The sequence below is a fragment of the Nomascus leucogenys genome, chromosome 13 (genome assembly GCF_006542625.1).
Source record: "Nomascus leucogenys isolate Asia chromosome 13, Asia_NLE_v1, whole genome shotgun sequence".
NCBI lineage: Eukaryota > Metazoa > Chordata > Mammalia > Primates > Hylobatidae > Nomascus > Nomascus leucogenys.
In genome coordinates, this window is record NC_044393.1 from 100,739,888 (window position 1) to 100,752,282 (window position 12,395).

General features: G+C 45.7%; 1 pseudogene; it reads right to left on the reverse strand.

Annotated features, from left to right (window-relative positions):
* Positions 1 to 453: 453 nt before the first annotated feature.
* On the reverse strand, positions 454 to 1,206 carry LOC115838051 (annotated as a pseudogene).
* Between the last annotated feature and the right edge of the window lie 11,189 nt (positions 1,207 to 12,395).

Consider the following 12,395-nt stretch of genomic DNA (forward strand, 5'->3'; position numbering starts at 1 on the left):
GGACTGTGGAGATGAGTGCCACCATCAAGGACTTGAAAGATGCAGGGGTGGTGATTCCCACCACATCCCCATTCAGCTCTCCCATGTAGCCTGTGCAGAAAACAGATGCATCTTAGAGAATGAGAGTGGATTATCGTAAGCTTAACCAAGTGGTGACTCTAATTGCAGCTGCTGTACCAAATGTGGTTTCATTGCCTGAGCAAATTAACCATCCCCTGGTACCTGGTATGCAGCCATTGATTAGGCAAATGCCTTTTTCTCCATTCCTGTCCATAAGGCCCACCAGAAACAATTTGCCTTCAGATGGCAAAGCCAGCAATATGCCTTCACTGTCCTACCTCAGGGGTATATCAACTCTTTGGCTTTGTGTCATAATCTTGTTTTCAGACTTTTTTTTTTTTTTAAGTTTTTCTGGCTGTAAGTTTATTCAATGCTAAATAATCCTCTCCAATTTTACTGAGGTGGCTGAGCACATCCACGACCAAATCCACCTCTAAACTGGAATTTGGTTGCTGACCCAGTCCCAGCCTTGTCTTTCTTGTGGGCACCAGGGGGCACAGCGCTCCGTCTGTAGCTGTCTCTGTTGGCGTCCCCTCTTGTGAGTCTTGCAGGTTGCTTACCCTCCATACCTTTAGGCCGAGGCCTGCCGATGTCTGGACGGCTGTGGTGTAGGGTGGCAGGCACAATCTCCGGGATCAGATGGAGATAATCACGGAGACACTGGATACCCTCATTGGTAAGGTACCAGTAGAAACGTCTCCAGGCAAACTGTTCCTTCACGTAGCCTCGGGATTTGAGAGACTGCATGGCCTTCATGACGTGAAGGTTAGGCACACCCGTGTCTGCCAGCTGCAGGTCTTAGGCATGTGGACAGCCTTCTTGGCCACCATGACTCCCTCCTTAAAAAAGAGTTCATAAATGGCAATTGGTTCTTCTCAGGCAGCAGTGCGGATCGCGCAGCTGTACCTTAAGGTGTGCGGGGAAGGCCCGGAAGAGTAAATCCCCGCTTCTTGACAGGCGGCAGACCCCAAACCGAAGGGCTGAGGCCTTCGCACCCTCGTTTCCTGCCACTCCTCCCCGCAACTAGAACTCCAGGGCCAGGCAGGGAGGCAGTCGGGGGAGTCCTGTCCCCAGGGAAAAAGCATGTCAGCGGGACACTGTCTCACTAGTCTTGTCTGGCTGGTCTCCACCACGCACTGGCTTCATCCTGTCCTCCTCCCTCGGACAGTCTTGGTCTACCAGCGGCTTTCTACCCCGTAAAATAAGCCTCCAGCCCCTGTCGCTACTCAGAAATGGGTGTGTGGGGAGTAGGAGAGAGGCCCCCTGCCCGCACTTTGGGGAGGAGCAGTCGCTAAGGCAGCAGGATGGCCCGGATGGGGGCGGATGGAAATCGAACTCCCCTGTTTGCAGAGATCTGGATCGCTTTTCTCTTCTGCAGGATGTCACGTTGGTCCACTACACGGATGACACTGTGCTGACTGGACCCAGTGAGTGAGATGTAGCAAACGCACTGGACTCATTGGTGAGACATTTGAGTGCCAGAGGATGGGAACTAAATCTGACTAAAATTCAGGGACCTTCTTCCGCAGTGAAATGTCTAGGGGTCCAACGGTGTGGGGCCTGTCGAGATACCGCTTTTCAGTGAAGGTTAAGCTGCTGCATTTGGCGTCTCCTTCCACCAAGAAAGGGCACGACACCCAGCGGGTCTATTTGGATTTGGAGGCAACACATTCCTCCTTTGGGTGTGTTACTCCGGCCCATTTATCAAGTGATCCAAAAGGCCACCAGGTTTTTTTTTTGTTTTGTTTTTTTTTTTTTTTTTGAGACGAAGTCTCGCTCTTTCACCCAGGCTGGAGTGCAGTGGCGCAATCTCGGCTCACTGCAGGCTCCGCCCCCTGGGGTCGGATGGTCACGCCATTCTCCTGCCTCAGCCTCCCGCGTAGCTGGGACTACAGGCGCCTGCCACCGCGCCCGGCTAATTTTTTGTATCTTTAGTAGAGATGGGGTTTCACCGTGTTAGCCAGGATGGTCTCGATCTCCTGACCTTGTGATCCGCCCACCTCGGCCTCCCAAAGTGCTGGGATTACAGGCGTGAGCCACCGCGCCCGGCCAAGGCCACCAGTTTTGAGTGGAGTCCAGAATAGGAGGCTCTGCAGCAGGTCCAGGCTGCTGGAGGCAGGCACCATTGGATCTGCCACTTGGGCCATATGACCCAGCAGATGCAACGGTGCTTGAGGTGTCAGTGGCAGATAGGGATGCTGTTTGGAGTCTTTGGTAGGCAGGCGTGAGCCACCGCACTGGGCGCCGGCCAAGACTTTAAATAGGTGTTTTTCCAAAAGTAATTTTCACCAGTTATAGTTGTTTCATTAGAAAGAGGGTCTGTAGATCTTCTCACCCCCTTATTCCAGAAATTGTCTCAATGGATTTATTTTTAAATCTCATGTCTGTGTAAGACAAATTGTATCTTATAATATTTGGAACTTATCTAATGTCAGTGAGGTCAACTTCCCAATCCATGAAGACATACCTAAACATCCTAGATACAAAATCCTTACATTTCTGCTGGTGACAAAATGACTCATGACTTCTGGCCAGGCGCAGTGGCTCACACCTGTAATCCTAACACTTTGGGAGGCCAAGGCGGGTGGATCACCTGAGGTCAGGAGCTCGAGACCGGCCTGACCAACATGATGAAACCCTGTCTCTACGAAAAATACAAAATTAGCCAGGCATGGTGGCTGGCCTGTAATCCCAGCTACTTGGAAGGCTGAGGCAGGAGAATCTCTTGAACCCAGGAGGCGGAGGTTGCCGAGTCAGTCAGCCGAGGTCGTGCCATTGCACTCCTGGCAACAACAGTAAAACTCCATCTAATTAAAAAAAAAAAAAAAGATTCATGACTTCCTATGCAGGCAACTGATTTTTTGGGGGGACAGAATCTTGGCTCTGTCACCCAGGCTGGAATGCAGTAGTGCGATCTCGGCTCACTGCAACCTCTGCCTCCCAGATTCAAGAAAGTCTCGTGCCTCAGTCTCCTGAGTAGGTAGGACTACAGGCGCACGCCACCATGCCTGGCTAATTTTTTTTTTTTTTTGAGATGGAGTCTTGCTCTGTCGCCAGGCTGGAGTGCAGTGGCGCCATCTCGGCTCACTGCAACCTCCGCCTCCCAGGTTCATGCCATTCTCCTGCCTCAGCCTGCCGCTGGGACTACAGGTGCATGCCACCATGCCCAGCTAATTTTTATATTTTTAGTAGAGACGGGGTTTCACCAGGGTGTCCAGGATGGTCTCAATCTCTGATGTCGTGATCCACCTGTCCCAGCCTCCCAAAGTGCTGGGATTACAGGCGTGAGCCATCACGCCCTAATTTTTTTTTGTATTTTTAGTAGAGACGGGGTTTTGCCATATTGTCCAGCCTGGACTTGAACTCCTGACCTCAAGTGATTGGCCCACCACGTCCTCTCAAAGTGCTGTGATTACAGGCATGAGCCATTGCGCCTGGCCCCAGGAAACAGATTTGATCCTAGGTAGTTTGAATTGTTAAGAGTTCATTTTGACCTGAAATATGCCTCTAGTTAATAACAGTTTGAAAGTACATAAATTTTCTAATCCATATTGTATTAAACAATTTGTCAAATATTTGAGGCCAGGCATCAATTCTCCCTTTATTATTTTCTTTTTAAAGTTAGTTAATCTTCAGCTTTTCTTCAAATGAGGAAGTTTCTGAACCTCTAAACACCCTGGTCACCTTTCCTTGAATGTGTCTCTTAAAATCAGCCTTAAATTAAATACAAAATTCTCAATGTAATCTGGATAATTCAGTGTATGAGATTATTATTTTCAGTACAGATGTATAGAAAGTAAATAAATGGATGGATAGAGTAATGACATAGATGGACAAATGATTAGGTGAATACCTTCCAAAAATATATTTACTCAAACTGCAGAAGACAAAATAGTATATTTTGATAGGATATATAGATATATATTTGATATAGTATATATTATAGATAGTATATATATTTGATAGTATATATATTTAATAGTGTATGTAGATGTGACACCCACTGTCAATTTAGAGCTGGGATGTAAGGAACTCTGCTCCCCTGCAAATCTCACTTCACACAGGATCAAGCCCTTCAAATGCTTCTGGGTGAGTGAAATTTGCCTCTTGTTTACTTCAGAAATAGTAAGTACATGAGGAGAGGCCGAGAGGAGCCAAGAGAGCAGAATCTGGCTTCAGTGTCCACCCTGCACTCACACTGGATACGTAATGAAGTAGGCTCTTTGGGTGTGTGCTTCTGGAAATTGTCTCAGTAACAGAACTCAGAATGGCCACTTGGGTAGAACCAACACAGACCACATGTTGGCAAAAAATGCTTACGTCTAGCCCAGAGATTTGTGTCCAGTCAGTGTGGACCGCTGCTACAGACCAGATGTTTGTGACCCCCTCCAAATTCGAATGTTAAATCCTAAGTTCTAATGTTACAGTATTTGGAGGTGGGGGTGTTGGGAGGTGATTAGGTCACAAGGGTGGAGCCCTCCTGAATGCAGTTGGTGCCTTTTTTTTTTTTTTTTTTTGAGATGGAGTCTCACTCTGTAGCCCAGGCTGGAGTGCAGTGGCATGATCTCGGCTCACCTCAACCTCTGCCTCCCGAGTTCAAGTGATTCTCCTGCCTCAGCCTCCTGAGTAGCTGGGATTACAGGCGTGCGCCACCACGCCCGGCTAATTTTTAGTAGAGACGGGGTTTCACCATGTTAGTCAGGCTGGTCTCGAACTCCTGACCTCGTGATTCACCTACCTCGGCCATGCAAAGTTCTGGGATTACAGGCTTGAGCCACCACACCCGGCCATTGGTGCCTTTTTAAGGAGAACCCAGAGAACAGCCTTGCCCCTTCCACCATGTGAGGTAACAATGAGAAGGCTTCATCTGTGGACCAGAAAGCAGGCCCTCATCAGGTATCCAACCTGCCAGTTCCTTGATCTTGGACTTCCCAGCCTCCAGAACTGTGAGAAATAAATTTATGTTGTTTATAAGCCACCTAATTTATGGCATTTTGCTGTAGTAGCCCAAATAGAGTAAGACAACCACCAAGTTCTTCGGGAGGGAGGGCCTAGACCAAAACAGATCTAGTTTTGATTTTTTTTTTTTTTTTTTGAGATGGAGTTTTGCTCTTGTTGCGCAGGCTGGAGTGCAACGGCGTGATCTCAGCTCACTGCAACCTCTGCTTCTTGGGTTCAAGTGATTCTCCTGCCTCAGCCTCCTGAATAGCTGGGACTATAGGCACGTGCCACCATACCCAGCTAATTTTGTATTTTTAGTAGAGATGGGGTTTCTCCATGTTGGTCAGGCTGGTCTCGAACTCCCAACCTCAGGTGATCCGCCCGCCTAGGCCTCCCGAAGTGCTGGGATTACAGGCGTGAGCCACCGCGGCTGGCCCTCTACTTTTGATTTTAACTCAACTCATTTGTTTCTGTTCCTGGCTAGAGAGCATAATCTCTGAATCTCAGAGTGTCAAATATTAAAAGAGGACACTGTTCTCAGAAGGTTGCTTGGTGCGGGAAGGGGGATGCATATGTAGTATCTTGCAAGTGTTTACATCACAAATCATCCTTAACTACACATAGTATTAACTGGAGAGAAGCAGAGCCATGGAAGATACATATGAAACTAGGAGAAGCTTTAGCTTGGACAACAAATATTTGGAAGGTAGAAGCTTGTGAATGGCCCTGAAGTGGAAAGACCTTGAAGTTATCTCTTCCTTGCCTGTGGCATGTCCATAACGAACCTATTTTAGAGGAAGACCCAATTTTGTTTCCCAGATTGCCACTTTCATAGGGAGGAACAATGACAAAGGAAGAAGGATTAGATGGCCAGCAAAAATGTGACACTCTAAAATGGGTGTACTGCCTGACACATCCTCCAAAGTTATCTCAGGCTTTCTTTTTCTTTCTTTTTAATTTTTTTTTTATTGTATCTCAGGCTTTCTTTTTATTTGAATTATTTCATAACTTTATAAATTGTAAAAAAAAAAAAAAAAAAAAAAAAAAAAAGGGTAGAAATACGAATAACTTGTCCAGAGAAATGGAAATGAACTTTTTTGGTAGTGGAGATGCAATTGATTATTGCCTTGTGGGATACTGACCAGTTTTGTACTGTTAGGAAATTTATTTCTGCATTCTTGACTGCCTGTATATGTGTGTTATTTGACTTCTCTTTGAACCTGTTATAACATCTTATTGGTTCCCTCATGAAGCCATGAGTTTACTAAAATCTTTGACATGTGTTTATTTTATTTATATTTCTATGAGTGTCACAATTTTATCCTTTAGATAATTATTGTTGAAATAGTTCTCAGGCCAGGAGCAGTGGTTCACGCCTATAATCCCAGCAGGTGAGCTGGGATTTGGGAGGCCAAGGCAGGTAGATTGCTTGAGCTCAGAAGTTTGAGACAAGTCTGGATAACATGGCAAAACCCTGTCTCTACAGAAAATTTAAAAATTAGCCTGGCATGGTAGTGCGTGGCTGTGGTCCCAGCTACTTGGGAGGCTGAGGTGGGAAGATCACTTGAGCCCAGAAGGTGGAGCATGCAGTGAGCTGAGATTAGGCCACTGCACTCCAGCCTAGATAATACAGATAACAGAGCGAAACTCTGTTTAAAAAAAAAAAAAAATTAGGACAGGCGTGGTGGCTTACGCCTGTAATGCCAGCATTTTGGGAGGCTGAAGCGGGTGGATCACCTGAGGTCAGGAGTTTGAGACCAGCCTGACCAACATGGTAAAACCCCGTCTCTACTGAAAATAAAAAATTAGCCGGGCATGGTGGCGGGTACCTGTAGTCCAGCTACTTGGGAGGCTGAGGCAGGAGAATTGCTTGAACCCGGGAGGCGGAGGTTGCAGTGAGTCAAGATCACACCACTGCACTTCAGCCTGGGTGACAGAGCGAGACTCCATCAAAAAAAATGTATATGTATTGTGGGATAGAATTTCAGCTAGGTGTTTCATCTTTATAACTGCTGTTAAATGCCACTCTGGGTCACAGGTAAATCTTTGCCTGTAATGTAAAAGTCCTAATATTTGTTGGTTGGAATAATCTCCAATGCAGTGAATTCACGTCTGTGGAGCATGTAACACGTCACTTCCTGATCTTGTCCTGTTTTTTCATCACAAAGAAATTATTATTGGAAAAGAAGGGGGCTGAGTTCTATTTTGTGTTGGGGAAGTAACAGGGATGCCTGGTAGGGAGAAGGCCCAATAGCCCCATGGGTCAGAGCATGAAGAGGAGAAAGAGAAAAGGAGCTTCAGGAATAGGGTAGATCTAGGGCAATCCTGGGAGGTCTGAGAATCCCAGATTCTCTAAGGCAAGGATTCTCAAAGTGCAATCCCAGGCCAACTTCAGCGGCGCCTGGGAGCCTGTTAGAAATGTGGAATCTCAGCCGGGCACGGTGGCTCATGCCTGTAATCCCAGCACTTTGGGAGGCTAAGGTGGGTGGATCACGAGGTCAAGAGATGGAGACCATCCTGGCTAACACGGTGAAACCCCGTCTCTACTAAAAATACAAAAAATTAGCCGGGTGTGGTGACAGGCACCTGTAGTTACAGCTACTTGAGAGGCTGAGGCAGGAGAATGGCGTGAACCTGGGAGGCGGAGCTTGCAGAGAGTTGAGATCACGCCACTGCACTCCAGCCCAGGCGACTGAGTGAGACTCCGTCTAAAAAAAAAAAAAAAAAAAAAAAGTGGAATCTTGGCCAGGGCGGTGGCTCATGCCTGTTATCCCAGCACTTTGGGAGGCCAAGGCGAGTGGATCACCTGAGGTCAGGAGTTCAAGACCAGCCTGGCCAACATGGCGAAACCCCTGTCTTTACTAAAAATACAAAAATTAGCTAGGCGTGGTGGTGGGTGCTTGTAATCCCAGCTACTCGGGAGGCTGAGGTGGGAGAATTGCTTGAACATGGGAGGCGGAGGTTGCAGTGAGCCAAGATCGCCCCATTGCACTCCAGCCTGGGTGACAAAGCAAAACTCCATCTCAAAAAGAAAAGAAAAGAAATGGGGAATCTCAGGCCTCGCCCCAGATACTGAATCAAAGTCTGCGTTTAATGAGGTCACCTGGTAATTTGTATTCACATGAAGTTGAGAAGCACTAGTAGAAAACAAGAATTTTACCGTTTTGTGTCCCAGTGGTCTTGCCTTATTTAGGACTCTATAATAGAGTCACCCTAAAATGCACTTGGACTTGGGAAGTACTTGGAACAGGGCTCATGATCACATAGAATAAAGTGGTTCCTTATGCTGTCTATCCCTGTGTTAGCTCACAGCTGGCCCTCAAGACTCAGTCAAGGAGTATTTGATAAGTCCTGTAAGCAAAGTACTAAGACATATGTTATGAAGAATATATTTTATTTTCATATCATTAAATTATTCATTTTTGGAGACAGGGTCTCACTCTGTCACCCAGGCTGGAGTGCAGTGGCACAATCTTGGCTCACTGCAGACTTGACCTCCTGGGTTCAAGCCATCCTTCAGACTCCAAGTAGCTGGGACCACGGGCATGTGCTACCATGCCTGGCTAATTTTTTATTTTGTGTAGAGACGAGGTTTTGCCATACTGCTCAGGCTGATCTCAAACTCCTGGGCTCCAGCAATCCTCCCACCTCGGCCTCTCAAATTGCTGGGACTACAGGCATGAGCCACTATGCCCAGCCAAAGGAAAAAAAAAAAAAAAAAAAAAATATATATAAATATATATATATATATATATATATATATGAAACCTCAGTTTTTGTGACAGAGACACACTGTCCTCAAATGAGGAAATAATCTAGCTATTACCCTATGCTAAGGTTAGTCTCTACACTAACACTCTAATTAGACTTTTTTAGATTCTAACATCAGTAGCTACCATGAGAAATTAGGCGTGTTGCTTTACTCAATGTTTCATTCAACCAAATGTAAAATACGTCCTATTATATTTGTTCTTACTCTGTGCGCACTCTGTTGTTCATTAGATGAATCCAATTTAAATATGACACTGAAAATTTAAGAATAGTTTCAGAAGCTCTCTGCTAAGTAAATGCAATTTCAATTTTAAGACAATACTGTATAAAGAAAACAATAATAATGGGTGTGGATGGCTGAAAAAATGCTATACAGAGGACTGTACTAATTACTTCAAGATTATCCAGAGAAAGAAATTATATCGTTTACCAACGAATTTGATTGTCTTTCAAAATGGTCAGATTACAGTTTCTTTTCTACCTATACTGGCCAGGAGTGACCAGTTCGCATGAACCAACCCATAGGCATTCATTATTGAGTGCCTGTTGTATAACAAACACTGGGGAGGATATCCAAGCAGAGGATACAAAATTTGTTTTCGAGGGATTTATAGTCTGGACTGGGAGAAAAAGTACATGCACATAAAAATACAAGTCTTAAATGGAGGATGCAGACAAGTGCGGAAGCCAACTCTGGCCCAGGATGATCAGGAAAGCATCACAGAACATGTAGGATTTGAGCTGGGCCTTGAAGCTCAACCTAGGTGGAGCAAAATGATAGACTCAGTGACTGCCTTGAGTGACATACTCTCCTTCAGACATGGTGCTTGCGATGCTTTTCCCAAAAGAAAGGTTTTCTTAGGACCTTCCCATATCTGAGGTCCAATTCTAAAGTCCAAATCTGTTATACTAGGGTATTAGCCATCCTGTAAAGAAAGCGATCATTTTGGGTGGTATATTAGTCTGTTCTCATACTGCAATAAAGAACTACCTGAGATTAGGTAATTTATGAAGAAAAAAGGTTTTTGTTTTGTTTTGTTTTGTTTTTGAGATGGAGTCTCACTCTTGTCGCCCAGACTGGAGTGCAATGGCGCCAATTCGGCTCACTGCAAACTCTGCCTCCCAGGTTTAAGCGATTCTCCTGCCTCAGCCTCCCCAGTAGCTGGGATTATAGGTACGTGCCACCACGCCTGGCTAATTTTTGTATTTTCAGTAGAGACGGGGTTTCACCATGTTGGCCAGGCTGGTCTCGAACTCCTGACCTCAGGTGATCCACCCACCTTGGCCTCTCACAGTGTTGGGATTACAGGAGTGAGTCACCATGCCTGGCCTTATTTTTATTTTTTAATTTTTTATTTCTTTTGGGAAAAGGGTCTCGCTGTGTGTCCCAGACTAGAGTGCAGTGGCGTGATCTCAGCTTACTGCAACCTCTGCCTCCTGAACTCAAGCAGTTCTCACACCTCAGCCTCCCAAGTAGCTGTGGCTACAGATGTGTGCCACCAGGCCTGGCTAATTTTTGTATTTTTAGTAGAGACAGGGTTTCACCATGTTGGCTAGGCTGGTCTTGGACTCCTGACCTCAAATGACCCGCCCACCCGAGCCTTCCAAAGTGCTGGGATTACAGACGTGAGCCACCGCGCCTGGCCACCACACACTTTTAAACCATCAGATCTCATGAGAACTCACTCACTATCATGAGAAAGGCAAGAGGGAGGCCAGGTGTGTGGCTCACACCTGTAATCTCAGCACTTTGGGAAGCTGAGGCGGGCGGATCACCTGAGGTCGGGAGTTCGAGTCCAGCCTGACCAACATGGAGAAACCCTGTCTCTACTAAAAATACAAAATTAGCCGAGTGTGGTGGCGGGTGCCTGTAATCCCAGCTACTTGGGAGGCTGAGGCAGGAGAACGCTTGAACCCGGGAGGCAGAGGTTGTGGGTGAGCCGAGATGGTGCCACTGTACTTCAGCCTGGGCAATGAGAGCAAAACTCCATCTCAAAAAAAAAAAAAAAAAAAAAGACCAGCAAGGAAGAAATCTGTCCCCATGATCCAGTCACCTCCCACCAGGTCCCTCCTCCAATTCGACAGGAGATTTGGATGGGGACACAATGGTAACACATGATAACTTAGCTAACGTGACAGGGAGCTTTGTCCACTTACTTGGCCAAAATGCTAATTTATTAACTTCATTTTATTATCGTTGGGGATTTTTTCCCCTTATCCTTTGGCCAAGCATAATTCTAGTTGAAAACAATCACGTGAAGCTATACAGCAACCTCTCCCCACCCCTTTAATTACATGTTTACTATGCACTCCGGGGCCGTGCTCTTCACACACGGGGCTTCATAAATATTGCAGGCAGACGGATTAACTAAAAGAACTATCTGGTGAAGCTCTCTAGCCTATATTTTCTAGGCTACAAGAAGAGAAAGTACTCAACAGCGAAAGAAGGAAAAGAAGTCTGGGCTATGATTGCCAGTTGGCTTTTATAGTAGTAGAGCAGCATGTTATTTTGTTTCTCAATCAACCTAACTTACTTGAAAGCTAAATTTAAAAGAAGAGGTCTCTAATAGTAGACTAAAAACTAATTTTCAAAAGATTAAAAACATGATCTCATACAAATATAAAATGAGGCTGGGTGTGGTGGCTCATTCCTGTAATCCTAGCACTTTGGGAGCCTGAGGTGGGTGTTATCGTTTCAGCCGAGGAGTTTAAGACCAGCCTGGGAAACATGCGAGACCCGATCTCTACAAAAGATAAAAAAAATTAGCAGGTGTGGTGGCTCATGCATATAGTCCCAGCTGCTCTGGACACTGAGATGGGAGGATCACTGGGTCCAGGAGGTTGTGGCTGCTGTGATCATGCCTCTGCATTCCAGCAGAGGCAACAGAGTGAGACCCTGTCTCAAAACAACAAAACAAAAAAAATATATAAAATGAACATGTGGTCAAACATTGTATTCAATTTGTTAGTTAATGAGGGAATCGTAAAAGACTAGGTTCACATAGGAATTTGAGGAGATAGGTATTTATAACAATGTAATAAAGAAATGTTAGGTTCTTTTTCTTTTTTGGAGATGGAGTCTCACCCTGTCACCCAGGCTGGAGTGTGGTGGCACCATCTCAGCTCACTGCAAACTCTGCCTCCCAGGTTCAAGCAATTCTCTGCCTCAGCCTCCCAAGTAGCTGGGATTACAGGTGCCCACCACCACACCTAGCTAATTTTGTATTTTTAGTAGAGATGGGGTTTCACCATCTTGGCCAGGTGGTCTCAAACTCCTGACCTTGTGATCCACCCACCTCAGCTTCCCAAAGTGCTGGGATTACAGGTGTGAGCTACTGCACCCGGCCGAAATGTCAGATTCTTTATACAATCAGTAGGTTAGATATAAAACTATTTAATGTCATACAGGGCCATAAGCCACAACCTCTGGGGTTATCTTTCCCAATGGGCAGAACTTACTTCCATCTCTAACTGGACAAGAACCTACAAGTTAACCTCTGTGCCTACGAGTTGTCAAATAACCCAGTTATTAGACAGTCAGTCAAAGGAAGAAGCCCAGCAGTGCACTGAAAGAACACCTAGTGTATTAAGCCGTCCTTGGACTGCTATAAAGAAGTACCTGA